The sequence below is a fragment of the Saccoglossus kowalevskii genome, chromosome 14 (genome assembly GCF_978046115.1).
Source record: "Saccoglossus kowalevskii chromosome 14, keSacKowa6.1, whole genome shotgun sequence".
Lineage (NCBI taxonomy): Eukaryota > Metazoa > Hemichordata > Enteropneusta > Harrimaniidae > Saccoglossus > Saccoglossus kowalevskii.
The window spans coordinates 25247969-25261988 of NC_140654.1; the positions used below are offsets into that span (position 1 = coordinate 25247969).

The window sequence follows — 14020 nt, forward strand, 5'->3', positions numbered from 1 at the left end:
TTAATAATTGGAGTATACACAATAAAAAACCCAGACTTAGAAAAGTAGCATGCTTTGTTGATTTGGAGATCACTGAATAATCTTTCATAGGATCATCATATTGGAATAAAAATTAAAAATTCTTTAGTGTTTTTATACGTGGAATCTTCTGAAACCAAATGTATTTAACAAGTAAAGTATTACATTGTGCAACTCTTGTGATATCAATTCTTGAATACGGTAGCTCGGTCCCCAGGAACCAAGAAATTTATCGAATTAAATGAGGTAGTGCAGAGACGCACCAGTTAGTATATTTGCAATCATTATGATATTAAAGTAAACGTATGCTCTGATTTATGTTGTTACCTTTGGCATTACGGAAAATCTTGAATGTTGTTATACAAGTCAATAATTCATGCAACGGTTTGTACACTTTTGAAGGAAAGTTATATTTCTGGATTTATTTTAGACACTTTGGGAACACCAAACAACTGCACTAGGCACATTAATCAATATTTTTCAATTACCCAGATTTGTAAAATTTGGATTAGTTTAAAAATGTTTCTGTTCTCTAGAAAATACCATGCAATGCATGCCAGTGGGTGTTTTCTTCCCCATTGTTCCAATGTATTGTCAGTTAGAATACGCATAATTTGTTAAGATCTTAATTGTGTGAAGGTGAAGCATTAATAAATGAATAAATGAATACAATGAATGAGTGAAGTAGTGTGATTAAATATTTAGACAATAGTGATACAGGAATGCATCTATTATTGATCGATTATTCAGTCCTTAATGATATTGTCACTGTAGAATTAAATACAGTAGCTGTCAGTCAGTCGATCAGTCGGTCGGTCGGTCGGTCATTCAGTCAGTCAGTCAGTTTTTTTAATACGTATGAATACCATGATAATACATAAAAAGGTATCTTCAGTCTAACTACAAGTAGCTGAGTTTAACTTCGTCGATATGTTTGGCAACCTCATATGTCAGTCGCCTACTCTGAATCATCATACCCATAATACATCTGCCTACAATTTTGCGCATGTACCATGCTCAAAATCGCCTAAGATCAGTGTTAAATAAATGATACCAGTGTAATGTATACACTTGATGAGGTGTTCGTTCAATATTTGTTCGTTTGCAATCCACGAAAGAGGAGAGATAGTTTTAACACACATATGTGATCTAAGCAATGCCCATACTCTTCATTCCACCTTAGTTTTGTGTTGTTTTTCACTCCCCAGATGAATTAAATACTCCACTGTAAAAACATAAAACAGGCATTTATTAACAGTTCAAGTGACTGCAATGCAAGGCGCGTAGAGAATTCGGTGGGTGATTTACAATTGTGTATCTCGATGCATATATTTTTCCACTAAATTTCTATTCGAGTTACATTTAGCTCTGCTTCTGTGAAATGCCCTTTCTGCAGCATGGCTGACCTACTCCAACACACCCTTTTTAATGTTCTACAAACAGTGCCCTCTAAGTCTGCATTGACCACACAGTCTTTTGCCTCTATGTCCTTCTTTCGTAGTTTATAATGTACTTTATTACCTATGTACTGTAGTTTATTTTGATTCGTCCCTGAAATCAAAATCGGTATTTCCACACCCCATATGCAAATGAGGTCTGAGAGCAAACAAAGTAGGACCTTCAGGAGTACCGTTTTTCGAAACATATCAGAAATAAACAATATTTGGAAGTACGATATTTTTCCCTTAGGGTACATGAATATACTTGCGGAGTGAAATGAAATTTCAACAACAGTAATGGTAATTTTAGGCAGTCAATTATTTTGACTAAAACTAATTTGCATATCACCTATTCAATAATGTTTTCGGTATTTTCACGGTCGATAAGCAAATGAACATGGTATTTCCATTGGCGACCGAACTACTTTTATTTTGTAAACAGATTTTCGTCTGCTATTTTTATCCGGTTCAAATCGTCCAGCAACATTTTTGGCATATCACATGGAATACTACGATTGGGAGAACTTAATGTATGTTGACCACCTGGAAACCGAGTTTCAACCAGCATTAAAATCGGCGATTGCTATGGAGCCGAAACCATCAACATCGAGGTACCGGGAGGTTTCTGCTGGCGACGTTGCGGCGTTTGTCAGCGAGCAGAAAAACAAGAATACGGCGATGAAAACGAAGCGTGAAGTAGCTGTGTTTAACGATTGAAGAAGTCTATGAGACAAGAAAAGCGTGACCTTAAGGATATACCACCATCCCAGCTAGATGCTTTGCTGTCGCAATTTTATCTTGGTATTCGTAAGAAAAACTGTGACGAATATGACCCGGACTCCATATCATTGTATCAAAAATCGATCGACCGGTATTTGTGTGACAATGATTACGGGGTTAGCATCACTCGTGGCGATGCATTTGCTTCAAGTCGCCGCACATTGGCCGCTAAAAGGAAACATCCAAAGACTTCTGGATTTGGTAATTTGCCCAAGAGGAGGCGTTACTGAAAGCTGGGCAACTTGGTGTGGACTCCGCAACAGCCATCATCAACACCGTGTGGTATAACAACACGAAGCTTTTCGGTTTGCGTGGAAACAACGAACACCGTCAGATGCAATGGGGTGACGTAGTCCTACAGAGTGACGAAAATAGCGAGTTTCTAGTATACAATGAGAGACTCACCAAAACTCGTCACGGGGAGCCTGGTAATACTAGGAGCTTTGCACCGAAGGCGTATGCTACACCAAAAACACCGGACATTTGCCCGGTTCGTGCCTACAAAGCATACGCAGCTCATCGACCAGACAGAACGAACTGCAGTTCAGCTCCATTCTACCTTGTAATTGAGTATGTCCTATGTACCATTGCTAAGGTAATATGGTTCCGAAATCAACCTATGGGCATAAATAAGCTGACTACGATCATGAAGTCAATGTCGAAAGCAGCAGACTTAACTGGCAAACTAAGTAACCACAGCGCACGTAAAACCTGTGTTCAACGTTTCCTTGACGCCGGTGTCCACCAAACACGGCAGCACAGCTAAGTGGACACAAAAATGTCAGCAGTCTAAACCGATACTCAGTTCCAAATAAAGATCACCAACGCCAAATGAGCAACATTTTATCCGGGAACCAAGACTCTTTCAATCCACGACCAGCAAGCAACATCACAAACGCAGTTGTGGCGTGCAGCTCAGCGACGGCCGCTGTCGACGAAAGTCATCCTATCAGTGTATTACCGCAGCTGCACGGCATGTTTGCCAATGCACAGATCTGTGGAGGAACATTTAACTTTAACATAAACTGTGTATCACAGTCGTCCTCTTCAAGTTCTGGTTCTGTCGTGGCCCCAACTAAACGTCCACGAGTTATTTATTCGGACAGTGAATCAGATTAGACGCCTGATTATTTTATTTTCATACAGACAGTGACACGCGTTCTTCACTGACACGCGTTGCTATGCCGTATCACTATCTTGGAAAATGTTAATGAGCAATGGGGTTCCCCGGCCTAAAATCCATCCCGGTTTGTTGCACGTCCTTTCTTTAATATGAAATAATCAAATATGGAACATATGTAATAATAACAGAACCCCACACCCTGCCCGTGGCTTTCGTTGCGTATGGAAGTTATTTTCACTCGTGAAAGTACCGCCGCAGGATACACCGCATTACTCATGAAAATAACTTCCATACGCAACGAAAGCCACGGGCAAGCTGTGAAGTTCTGTCATAGTACCTCCACATCATTCTCGAAAATTATTCTACTGCAATGTACAAAATTATTATTCATAATTTCATCTGTTAAATCGTTGATTCGACTTGTTTGGTACAAAACATGTCAATGTTACAGATTACTGCACCATCGCATTCTTTTGAGCATCATATTAGTGTCAAAGTCAATACTAAATTTAAATTTCAGGGCATTACCACTCAATCACATAATTCTCAAGGACATTGAATGGTGCCGTCTGTTTCGTTGATAACATCGTTCTTAAAATTTACAATTGAGACGGTCGTATTCCACTGAGTGTGGTTGTCAAAATAAACATTTTGTGAATCATGATGTCTAATTTATATTATCTTTATTTCATATGACTGGCTTTTGGCCAAAGCTTTCTGTGAATGAAGGATTTCCATGGTTTTTGGGGAGTTTCGACTTGCTGGAAATAGACCAATGGATTGGTTGAATATATTATATTTACCGATCACTTATGTAACAAATAAATAAGACTGCTGTCAATGAAAACATAAATACTGTATGGTGATTAATAAAAACAGTGTGATCACTCGTTTTTAATATATTCCCTTGCTCCCACGACTGAAAGTATATATCCATTCGAGTTTTAAATCGAATATATTTCCAAATAAAATGTTGATCAAGAGAATGAGTCGAAATGCCTACCTAATTTTTTTCTGCATCCAACATTTCATTTGTAATAATTGACTTCATGTACATATATTTATCTTTGACAATGTAACATACTTTTTCATATGAGTAATACACCACGACATAATAATATTGCACTGCGGATGGATGTAATTTTTTTTTTGCAATGGCAGTACACTGTCTCGTGGTGAATTATATCAAAAATTACCATGTGTTCTTTATATATATATGCCACCTTTAATTCAATAATATGAGTATGTAATTAGTAATAATAACTATAATAATAATTATGAAGACACTTATGACAGCTAGGATGACACAATATTTCGTCTTGCCAAAAACCGAACATGGTCCTTGTTTACTACATGGCCTACATAGGTCAATATAAGCAAAATGTAGTTATAAGTTACCATGGTGTTCTGCATAATTTTATTATTTTAGCATTTTACGATCTGCTAATATGCTTAGCTTTAACTTAGCACTCTATATAACGTGTATGGATATGTGTGTTCCTGTATGCGGTATTTAATGTGCTTAAAACTTAGTTACATTCTCTAAAAAAATTCAACTACTAAGACATTTTTCAAGTGGTTCTTGAATCTTTGTATAATAGCAAGTCCAGAAATTATTCGCATTTGGAGGTCACAGATTATAGTTGCCATGATAATATTGACATGTTATAGCATAGTACGCGATATGCATACTTAAATTGTGCGCCATAGAGAAGCTGTTTATAAGTCAATAAATTCCACATACCTCACAATTAATATTAGTAAAATTAATCCGTAAATTGTCACCATTTGTTAAAATATTGTGTAGAAGTGTGTACATAAAGTCGGCTAACTTGTGTTATGTGGTCGTTTAACTTATTGTTAGAAGTTCTGTTCCATTTATTAATTATTCAATGTTTTGTTTATGATTTAAAGTCCAATAATAGTCTTTAGTTTGCATCTTTTGCAGAACCTTACTTTTATTACGACCTAGATCAATAAGTGTAGCATACAGAAGAGTATCTGAGGTCGATGATAATGGTGGAATTTGTTTTAGCAGATCCGCCAACGCTTTGGTATGACGTTAATGAGCCTAGAAAACTCTGCAATGATGTTTAATTTATATTTCAATCCTTGCATTGCAAAATCGTGTTGACACTAATGCCGCCTTCTTTATAAATGATGTCGTCAATGTGCATGATTCGGGATTGTACCCAAGGCTTTAAGAGTAATACATCACCCTTATATTGTATGTGTTTATTACACCAAATTACCCGTTTGCTAATTTCTCGTGCATTATTCGTTTTAAGAGATCGTCTTACAGCTTCACGTCACGCTTGCGTATGTATTACGTATTTGTGAATAGGGAGGGTATGAGATTAGTCAAGTTAGGGCAGTGTTTTGGTTCTTGAAAATTCATGTGAAATATGGTTTTATAATGATGTGTTTTACATAGACAGTAAAAGGGAACGCATTTCCAAGTGGCACTTTCCAACATGAGAGGAGTATTCTATGATGCCCGGAATAATATTTGCCCTACGAAAATGTCTTACATTCGAATACCACATTCATCATAATTGCAGATAACAGTTCTACGCCTGATTTTGTGTATATTTGACCCCATGAAAATTAATGAAGATTTATCAAGGCGGTTCAAGAGTGTTAGTGGAACATAGCATAAATTTAGGAGATATTGGATTTTTGCTGCCGCTATTGATTTAATTATAGCAATGTTGACGTATAGTGTTAGGCGTCTTTGTGCCCTAATACATTTTCAGTGGCTTGATTTTTTTAGTGAATACTATTTCTATGCCTTCGTAAATATTGTTTGAAAAAGGGGTATCCAGAGATTTTATTGGATTTTTTGGCTATGAAATATGGCGATATTTTGTGGATCTGTTTTTAAAATATCCTATCCATAGACCTTTGTTTTTTTATTATTTAATACTAGGCCTGATACCTTGCCAAAATCATGTACAACTTTAAGAACAAGAAATGATTTGTGTGGTATCATCGGCTGCCTGGGATATTCCCAATTCATTCGACCGATCACCAATTTATTCAGATCTGATAATGAAATTTCAACTACTAATAAGAATAATAATGCCGATATTGGACAACCTTGTCGAATGCCGTGTTGCGAATAGAAAGTGTGACATACATAGCCATGATTGATCACACTAGCACCACATATAATAAGTAGGTCTAGTTAAATAAATGTATTGCCGATATTGAATGTGTTCATTACTTTGAATAAGAATGGCACCTGGGATATTTATAAGTTTAGCATTATCAATTACATCATGAACAAGCCTAACATTTTGACCAATGAACCGGTTTTTTTTTTCTATAGATATGCAGTTCGATCATTATCTTGTTTAAGATTGGCTGTAAACTTGATAAAAGCACAAAAACTATAGTTTATAGTCTTCATTTAGAAGACTTATGAGTCTCCAGTTTTCAAGAATGTCTGTCTCATTCTGTTTATGAATAAAGCGGAGCAATGCTAGTAACTGAGAATATTGTAACATGACGCGTACATCTTAGGTCCGACGATTGGACAGAGAAGCTTATAAAATACAGCTTGGAGTCCATTACTGACTAGCGATCTATCATTTGTTAGAGTTGTTCGATTTTGTGATTTGCCAGCTCATATTCACTAATAATGCTAGGATCAGGATTCTCATCTAATCGTTTTTCGGTGGCTTTTAGTGTTAATTCAAGACGAGGTAGTAGTTCGCGTTTACGTTGTGCATGTAATTCAGAAAAAGCTATTGACAAACTTATTGTGCGCCATACATCTATGACCTGTGACGAACAGAATGACTTGAAATCCCAAATAGAGTTATTTAGATGGGTGTCAAACGTACCTCCTTTTTGTCTTTTGTTTTATCAAGTATAAAGTTGTGTGTTTATTTAAGTGTATTTTCAATATTAATATATGAGGTGAGGTGAACATGGTGATATATTAGTCTATTTCAGCAATTAGATTTAATATATTCTATTTATTCATATCATCTCATGATTTGTACATATTGCTGAATAGAATAAACCAAAACGCTATGACAATGTTTACGACTAGAGTTCATGAGTGGCTCGTTTGAACTGGAAATGGAATGGTCCAATTTAATGTGTAGTATTATCTTCCATCAAGTTGTCTCGCTGCCACTAATAAAACAAAAAAAAAAATAAACAAATGTAAACAGAATGAGTGTGAATACAAGTGCAGCAAAAATGATGTCTCGAATGCATTATGACCCCCGCCCAGTAGGTCATGTTTTAGATCGCATAGTTTGTTATTTTGACATTTTTTTTATTAGAAGATAAGTAAAAGAAAGTTAGAGCTAAGAAAATGTTATAGACAGATTATTATGAAACATCTAAGAGGGAATGCCCTTGACACTTGTGGGAAAGCAGTTTCGTGAATTTTTCATTTACAACGCAAAAACATCCGAAAATTCATACATGGTTGTCATAACAAACAAACAAGACAAACTTCAATATTGGTAGAGACGTTGATACGAAAATTATTTCTTAATTTACTTCAAAAGTAATTGACTTTTTTACAGCAAATTTTCAGATAGGGAAACTAGTACCAATCGACTATATGTCTGGGATTGCATATTTCGGACTAATTAAATATTTATAAATGTTATAGATTCTCAGTACATTTTCAGACAGGATACCAATCAGTAAGAGGCTTGCTGAGATATGAATCGAATCATTGAAATACAAAATAAGGGTTTCTTTCAATTAAAAACAGGCGAATTAATTCTAATAAACATCAGGAACTTCGTGTTAAAGGATTGATTGTGAAATTATATTAACCTCGGCTAAAGAGGACATGCTACTCATAATAATTAATTACACAGAGTTTGCGATATCTGTACATGAAAGTAAAATAAGGCAATGTACTGTGGCATAGTTGTTACGGTATGTCACCTAGATGTTCGTTCATATTTGTTTTTGTATTTTTTTGGGTTTTAACGTAACAGTTAAATATTACCCACATGTCTATAATAAAAGTACCTTCACATCAAATCAAATATATTCACCAATTCTCGTTATTATCACACGTACATTCATGCTGCGAACAGCTACTTACCAGAACCAACTTCATCAAGTTTCTGTTCCACGAAAAGTATGAGAAAAAAAAATTGAGATTAGTCTGAGCGCCATTATTCGACTGAATGAAATATAGCCTACTTAAACAAATACATTCCCGCTTGTGATGAATGCTTACAAAATAGTAGTGCTACAAAAAATAAAATCTCGCCCGGAATGAAAAATATGATTTGCGAAACCCAGCTTGATTTTAATTTAAAGAATTTTTTTACAGAACCCACGTGTTTAATCCATTGTAAATAAAGGTTGAAAATCTTGTACCTAAGAATGACAGTAACTTAACCCCTCAATAGTTATAACATCGATCCCTCTTCTTTTGTAGGTGTATTATTATCAAACCGTTCACCCAGTCATTCGGGAAAAAGCCAGCTAATAGTAATTTGTTAATTAATGTTCATAGAAATCACGCGGGCATTTGTTCAACAACTCAATGACGTATCGTTTTAGAGACTCATGTATACGTAATTTAATTTTTAGCTGATCAATGTGCATACAGTATTGAGTAAGTCTTCTTCTTAAACAACATTTAATACTTTTTTGAAAATAACCAAATTATTCCTGACTGGTGATATTAAAACTGACCTGGCTGATCAATATTAAGAAGGGAGCAGATGTCTGCGAATTCGGTTGACTTAATCCTTCTATATTAGCTTATATATTTCTCTATTTTCGAACTATTATTCCTTAGTTTTGAGTAGTTGGTGATAACTTGCTTTGCATTAGAACAGCAATCGACTCTTGAGTTCTGGTTCGTTTAAATTCATTTAATGTTCTTGTTCTTTTACTTTCACATATACAGTCTAATTTTTTATGGTTTTACGGAATTTACGTGTTGCATTTATATGCTGCAGTATATAGGAGTATCGATTTTAGTGACGTCAAAGCTACAATTGTCATGTGAACGGCGCGTTCACTATTCAAGAAAGGAAATAAAGGCGTCACCAAACCGATAATTCCAAATCAACCTTAAATTACACCTCTTGTCATTACGTAATGTCTACAGAAAGTCTTCAGTAAGACTATGCCACCGGTACGTGTTTTAACACTGAATACTACCAGTTCGTAATCAGATTCCTTTATAATATATATATGTAAATCTACAATTGATTTCATTACTGGGAAATTACAATGTAGCTATAAATAATCAACAAAACTGCTGATATTTGCTTTCCAACATGTAAAATCGTCTATTCCTGATAGCTAAACCAGATGTTTTACATAACTCTAGGAAGCAGTGCCCGAATTGCTTGATTGTCTGGGTGGTAAAAATAGTCAGTAATAATGTCACCATCAAATGGTACATGTGAATTATTTAAAAATATAAATGGTCTTTCGCAGTTAAATTTACCGCATATTAAACAACGGTAATCTTATTCGTTTGTAAATAATGTGCGTAATCATTTTCTAATTCATTAAATAGTGAGTCATTAGAATGCGACGACGATCCTTCTTGTGATAGATATACATTTACATACACAATTAGTATACATTTTAATGCGAAAGAAAATTATCTGAATAACATAAACGATATTTTAAAGCTAGGTATTCGTGCTGGAAGTATCTAGGAAATGAGGTCAAGAAATGAAAAGTGTTGATACTTCTTGTATCCAATCATGGCTTTATTAAGTTAAATTAAATTAAATAGATGTATTAAATGAAGTAGACGGCCTCACAAAATCATGTACGCTTCAATAGTTATACTCGGTATATACCTGCTATTTTTGTGCTAAAATGCTAATTTGGGTTGTGATATTCTTGTTACACATCCCGTACAGTGCACCTCAACTGTCATCCGGTTACATCATATGTCCTTTTAGAATGAAACATACAATGTTCAGATGGGGCACACGGTCTGAAAGGTTTTACTTTTTGTTATTGGCCAGTGGTGGCGGCACAGGGGTTGCCCCCTCGAAAAACAGTTGGGGGCGCCTCTCAAAATTCATGCTGAAACCTACCGTGCCAGCAAAATTTGCCCCTCAAAATGCAGGAAATAGCGTTTCAGAGGGTCTATATTTCAAAATTCTTAAGGAGAGTATGCTCTCGGACCCTCTAGTAAGGTCACGCCTTCGGCGCAAGGTTCTTGAGCTGATCTCGCCCCTCATGCAAAATTTCGTGCAGCCGTCTATGTTGGTAAGTATCGGTAAACGTGTTGATATTCATTTGTTGTAAGCGTTTCCGAATTTCATTTTGCCTATTAACCGCCAATGGCGCTCCTCAATTATTATTTATGTCCTGCCCTTTACAATGGGTGATTTAGTCACGTGGCTGACAACAAGCATACAATTTGACAACTTGAGAGTTGAAATTCCTGTCCGTTTCCGTTTCGTTCTGCAAAATAGTTAATTAAAATTACATTGCTTTTTTCTCTAGAACATTTATTTACTTTTAAGCACCTCTTACATCTGGATAATGAGTTTAGATACCACCGTTTTGATATGCTTAACCATCGGTTTATTGTCATTGCTTCGAAAATCAAACATTGTGCCACCACTTCAACATGAATTCCCAGCCCATGAACAAATGAAATGGTCTGAAATAAGATTCTACGTATAGGACCTGCTTTTTCATACACAGTGGACCAAAACGCAACAACGTCATGACTTTGTGCATACCAATGCTTTTTAGACTACTTCAATCATGTGATGATTCAGTTAGAGCCTATTGCAACATGATTCGTATTATTTAATCCCCTCATTATGTATCAACCTTTGCCTACCACTAGGTAGGCAAAATAGTAACACTTATTAGTATGTTTAAAAAGACAACTATCTGCAACAGATACACAGCCGTATGCACTACACATACTCCACAGGGGGGGTTTCAGCATTCGCTGCTATGATTGCTGGTGTCCAAGTTATGAGGGGCAATCCGCCACACCCACTGATCTTATCCTCCACCAGATAGAAAACAAATGAAATCATGGCATTATTCTCGCCTTGTAGTCAGTTGAGAACAATTATATACATAGAAACGAACGCTATTTACGTGGACTCGTGCTAAAGTGTGGACTTGTTTTATTGGTAACTATCGGCTTTGTTTCAGCTTAACAATCTACATTATAAGTACGTTTACCATGCTTATAATATTATTATTCTGTTGGAAAAAAAAACATATGCTCTTGACATAGCGTGGTATGGAAGGCTCACAAAGATTTAATGACTTTTAAATGACATAATAATAAGATTATTTTTGAGCATGTGAAATACGTGCAGAATAAACTAAATATATAATATGGTATAGAGAAATATTATACTTGACGTACCTGTAATTCCCATTCCAACTCGTCTATATCGAAAATGATACAAGTTACAAAATTTATTAAGCTCAAAATAACTGTCATTAAAATTTATTAATTAAATAGAATAAATTAAATTTAACTAACCTTGATCCAAATTATCGCCGTTCGCGTCCTGTTGAAAAAAAAATGTTCTTATAATAATTATACTAAAATTTATTCGCGGATTTAACAAATTTAATGAGGGTAAAAATGAGTAACAATGGTATTCATTATTAGCTGACTCAATGATAGCATTTTAGTTTATTATCGGGACCTGAGTTTTGCATTACTATGTTTGGAGAAGACTTGAACACATTGATGAATGGAGACGGCTATTGTAAACGTTGAAAAAAGATATTCTGCAATTTAAAAGCCAATAGAATTGGCCATCTGATTCTCTACAAGAGCGTTTCCATGTAAACACACGTGGTGAATTTATATCATGTAGTGCTACTACAAACGCATCTCAGTATGGCAACCAATTGTGTGCAAATGTGATTCGCTTATAAAGCTGAATACAGTCGGTTGTGTCAACCACAGTATAGACTGTATAACATCTGGTTTGCTGATCGTGTTATACCATTCGTCAAACACGGCTGGGAGTCGACCGTCAGCGAGATTGGAAAACGTCTTATTCGTGTCTATGTCACTGAGTAATTTTCAATATGTAGGTAATTACAACTGATAACTTAATACTAGGCGAGCTCGAAATTATTTTGTAGCACATGCACCAATATAGACGTAACATTTGTTTAAATGTGTGGAAGAAAACAAAACGAAACATACATAACGTAGGTGTAAATAAAATTTGATATAGTGCATATCGCCACAGAAATCATACTTTTTTGGGACTACGTAACTAGACTATATATTATGATGATTTTTGTTTTCATTATAAAGAGTTATTCTAGAATCGGCAAGATTTAATCAGCATATGTATATATATATATACTGAAATGACTACCGGTATGCAACTTAGGTAATTTCTTATCAAAACTAGCCATTCTGTTGAAGATATATGTGAGAATTCTCTAAGATGAAGTACCTCAATACTATGTTATTATAGGACACACACAATAATACAACGTGTGCCACGCCCACACCCAGCATATAAAAAAAATGTCAGACAGCACAATCTGCCTTAGCACACTGTACAAACGATGTCAATATTAAATGAATAGTTAGGCAATTATTGAGTGTAAAAGTTTAATCATTATTCAGTATTTGATAACTAGACATAGGAAAAACACAATGCTAAAGTTAGACCCGACACCATTCTGTGTAATATTTAATCAAAATATTAAAAGAATAATTAGGCTATAATCAAACATGCTGACAAGCCCGAGAGGCCATCTTGGCTCCAGGTTTTATAAGCAAACAATTATTCTATTATTCTAAACTAAACAGTGGATGTATATACATGATACAATGGAAAATATGGTCAACTACAGTGAACTTACAGCTGCTTGGATTTCTTCATTTTGTATAGTGATTACCAGTATGAATACTAAAGCGAAGATCAACAATGTTCGCATGTTTGGTGTAAATGCTAAAATTATAAAAAAAACAGTACGATTAGTATGCTGCAGTTTAGGTATTCTCGTCATTACTAAACAATAATGTTATACACAACAAAACAATTCATCACCTTACTTGCTTCAATATGTGATGTGCCAACACTGATACCACTCCTGTGTGATAGGTAGACAGAAATGCTAATACTGGTAATCTGTGCTATTTCGATGATTATGCATATGGGCATGTTTTACGTCATTCGTTGTCAAAATAATGTATGCGTGTTCGCTTTTTGTTTACAATATTAAATTTGCATATTTACTTTTCACCGCTTTTGAGTGTGTACATATCTAATACATGCTACACATGCTAATACAATTCATTCAGAAATCATTTTAGCTGTATAACGTAAGTAAGATCTATGTATTTTCCGCAACAGTGTTCAGGAAGTAATAATGATACTGCTTGTACCCAAAACATGCCACGTACATAAATACAAATAAAAGAATTGAATATATATATATCGGCAGCCTCACAAAGTATGCACGCTTAACTAATAAATATATAAAGTACCTACCTACTTCTTTCATGTGTTAAAATATAAATTTGATGTAATGTTCTGCTTACATGTCTTTCCAAGGTATTGACCAGAAGTAAGTATGAACAGGGACAAACTTCATTTCGCTATTCGACCACTATTGGCGTCTTTCACTGAATATGAATATATCACGCATATATATGAATATATATATGCGTGATTTAGTC

The 14020-nt window shown here is 35.1% G+C and overlaps 1 long non-coding RNA gene across 1 annotated transcript; it reads right to left on the reverse strand.

Annotated features, from left to right (window-relative positions):
• Window positions 1–7323: 7323 nt before the first annotated feature.
• Window positions 7324–13502, reverse strand: LOC146734620 (uncharacterized). Its single transcript, XR_014931459.1, has 6 exons — window positions 13394–13502; window positions 13201–13289; window positions 11846–11873; window positions 11726–11748; window positions 8444–8465; window positions 7324–7506 (listed from the first exon to the last, which is right to left on the reverse strand). It is a non-coding gene; the product is annotated as an uncharacterized LOC146734620 (long non-coding RNA).
• Between the last annotated feature and the right edge of the window lie 518 nt (window positions 13503–14020).